Genomic DNA, 3,477 nt, shown 5'->3' with positions numbered 1-3,477 from the left:
TAGTGTCCTGCATTAGCCAAAATCATGACAGTCCACCATGACTAGCTAATCAAATCGCATGTGAATAAATGCAAATATTCCCTAAACATACCCAGTAAAGACCAGTAAAGTCAGGATGCGCCGGCTTCCCTTTAAATTTGATTGATGATTGTGCCCACGCCTGCCTCTCATCTCGACAAATCACGTGAATGCAAGCGGAGTCGGTCTGGGGCTTGAGTGCATGTCAGGGAGGCGCGCAGAGTGATAAAATAATATTTAATTATTGACTCCTAATTTGAATCTGTACATTATAACGAAAACAATACCTTAAAAATTAAAAGCAGCAAGTTTTTGTAATCAGTTTTTTTTTTTTTTAAACCGGTAAACTTTTCAATTCAAGGATCCAGTAAACGAATGCCTTCAAACAGTAGCCTATAATTTCAAAACAGCTACGGAGAAAACCTGACCGATTTCATTAGAGTTGGCTTAGAGTCACCTCCAGAATTATTATTTTCAGCGTGTATTTGGCTTAAAAGCACGAGTGTTTTATAATGTAGGCTGCTGAAACCTGAAGGTGTTTTTTAGATTCTGAATGGATGACCTGTACAGTCAGGTCAAGGCAGTAGGTTTAGTGATCTTTTGGCGTCTCCTTGTGGTCCTGTTTGATATTGCAGCTTGACTAGTGCTTAATTTTGCACTATATAGTAGGCTATATAGATACATTGTAAAAAGGTATGGGGGAAGTAGGGGGTTACTATTTGCCCGTCACTGTATGCCATGGAAGAAACAGTCAGTCAAACATAGGAGTAGGCTGCACAATTCTGGATAAATTTATCACAATTTTTTTTTCTTTTTCTTTTGTATCAAATAGAGATCATGATCCTCCTACAGATAACTAAACAAAATAGCTTGTCTACTAGAGGTTCTGACAAAATGTTAATTGTTGCAGTCTATGTAATTTTTACATTTTAATTATTTATTGCAAAATCTGCACCTCTTTTGTGGCTAATATTAATTTCATAATGATCCTTACTCCGTGAAGTCAAGTATAGCAGAAGTTACAGAAAGTGAAAATGTGCAAATACTACTGGCCCATTTGGGGTGAACTAAATATGCAAGACTAGTCTTACGTCACTTTTTATAACACAGGCCGTTCATCCTTTGCTGGGCCGCTTAAAAAAATGGGGACATAAATTAAGAGTATACCCACTTCTCCAGGCACCACTACACCACTGCTTATAGGTCACCATTTTCTCACAGCTCTTAGTTTGTTTAAAATGGTCCTGTGATGTGACATTTTTGAAAATGCAATGTAGTCAGTATGGTCATAAAAGCTATATGACTGATAGCTACAAGAGGAGAAGCAAAATGCGGTGTTAAATTATTTTAGGTAGAGAACTGTGTGTCAGCTACCCATGAATACGCATATATAAACATGCAGTCAAACGAAGGCAAATACAAGTAGCTAATAGGTCGAAACACAGCACAGAAAATCCTGTACATCCCAGATAAAACTCTCCAATACAATACAGATGGTTTCAAAGCAGCTTCATATAGTAATAAACAGGAATTAGCAATAATAATAATAATATAATCAATTATGAAGCAAATCCATGAAACGACAGTTTCAGAATAGTGACATTATTCAGCTCAATTGAGTTCATTTTCATTCAGTTCACTAACAGTGTCAATATTCATTAATTACTAAATTAATTTAGCTGTAAAGCAGCTCTACAGAAGGCAATAGTGTCATAATTCAGCTCAAGTCAGGTCCAGTCAAACACACCTGAACCAGCTAATCAAAGTCTTCAGGGTAACCAGAAACTTCCAGGCAGGTGTGTTGGGCCAGAGCTCAACTCTGGCTTCCCCTGGAGCAGGACTGCTCATCAGCTCGTTAGTAGAGACTCCGAGACCTGAAATGAATGAGTGAGAGAAAGGAGACGTTCGTAATCTGCTGTGTCGGGCGACTCCAGGAACAGGTTTGAGAACCACTGTATACAGATGGAGATGAGAGAAGTCGCTAAATTGGCAACACTGAATGTAACCATGTTCTTTAGCAGGGGTCCTGGAGAGCTACTGTCCTGCAGATTTCAGCTTCAACCCCAATTAAACACGCATCAGGCAGCTAATCTCTAATTACAGACAGGTGTGTTGGAACTGAACTCTGCAGGAGCTCTTCAGGAGCAGGGTTGGAGATCCCCGTTCTATCCACCCTTTTCCTAACGAGCCTGCTGCGTTTTAAATTATGGGAGGCACTTCCGGTTTGGGGAAGTTCCACTCAAAAAGACTGCAACAAATCATTTCAGAGCAAAAGACTGTGCTACAAATAATCCTTGTCCGTCATTTTGACTGAATGGGCTGTAAATTTCCATTCATTTTCTATTTTCAGAAGTCAGGAGAATAACGTTAGGTTTGGTAAATTAATGTGACGTGATATTAATAATTAGTAATATAATTTATGCATTTAGCAGACGCTTTTATCCAAAGCGACTTGCAGTGCATTCAGGCTATAAATTTTTTTACCAGTATGCGTGTTCCCTGGGAATCGAACCCATGACCTTTTGCGCTGCTAACGCAATGCTCTACCACTGAGTGTTTCATGTTTCCTTTGTATTTCACTGCAAGTTGATGAAAAAAACAAAACAAAAAGACAACACAGGCTACTGTGCATTTGTGGTCTGCTCTCCCGATTTAAATTTACAGTATAAACCATGACTAATTCCCTGGAATGCACTAAGGATCTTTCATTTTTTTCTCCCCAAATCCTCACGTCTCTTTCCAGGTTTGTTTTCACACGGATGCTGTAAAATCTAATTGTTACGAATTACATTCGTAATTACGTTCGAACATTTAACACGTCCGTAATATTGCTGCGGACAGAAGGAGGCTCTTTAGGAGTTATTCATGGTATGCTGAAAGTAATTTGTTAATGCTTTTACACTTTTAATGTCCCCTCATTGTACCCAGTTTTTGAAAATGCTTATTATTGTGTTAATAGAGTGAACCTGTTGCTGATTGTTTACAGCGTGAACGGAAGTTACTCCCATAATTTGCACAAAGCATCATGGGGCATAGAAAAAAGGTGGACAGCATGAGACCGGCTTTAGCCCTGTACTACTCCATTTCTTTTCAACAGAGTGCTCCATTTGTGGCATATTTTTGTAAGGCCAACTCAAAAGTTCAAATCACCCTGGGTCCCTTGACAAAAACCCAACAGAATTTTTCCATTGGGTTTTTTGGGATTGTGAAAAACGAGCTCTCTTAGGCTGCATGTTTGGTTCAAGATAATCAGCATTTATGAATTTTGAAATCTAAATACAACAACCAGAAACAAAAAGTTAGACGTAGGTTATAAACGAACTACGCCACAGTCACATGACTTCAAAATCACCACCATTAAGCTTCCCGCAACTCTTTCAGTCTTGATTTAAAAAAAAAAAAAAAAAAAAAAAAAAAAAGGGCTTAGGTCCGCCCCCCCTAAATGCGGAAAATTAACCG

The 3,477-nt window shown here is 38.7% G+C and overlaps 1 protein-coding gene across 1 annotated transcript in view; it reads left to right on the top strand.

Annotated features, from left to right (window-relative positions):
* Positions 1 to 3,477, top strand: part of LOC107723008 (gamma-glutamyltransferase 7-like) — a 34,904-nt gene that overhangs the window by 1,133 nt on the left and 30,294 nt on the right. The gene's annotated exons all lie outside the window — the stretch shown is intronic.

The sequence above is a fragment of the Sinocyclocheilus rhinocerous genome, unplaced genomic scaffold (genome assembly GCF_001515625.1).
Source record: "Sinocyclocheilus rhinocerous isolate Xijiao unplaced genomic scaffold, SAMN03320098_v1.1 scaffold664, whole genome shotgun sequence".
In the NCBI taxonomy this organism is placed as follows: Eukaryota; Metazoa; Chordata; class Actinopteri; order Cypriniformes; family Cyprinidae; genus Sinocyclocheilus; species Sinocyclocheilus rhinocerous.
Note: the sequence above shows the minus strand (reverse complement) of the source record. Positions and strands in the feature narration are given on the sequence as shown.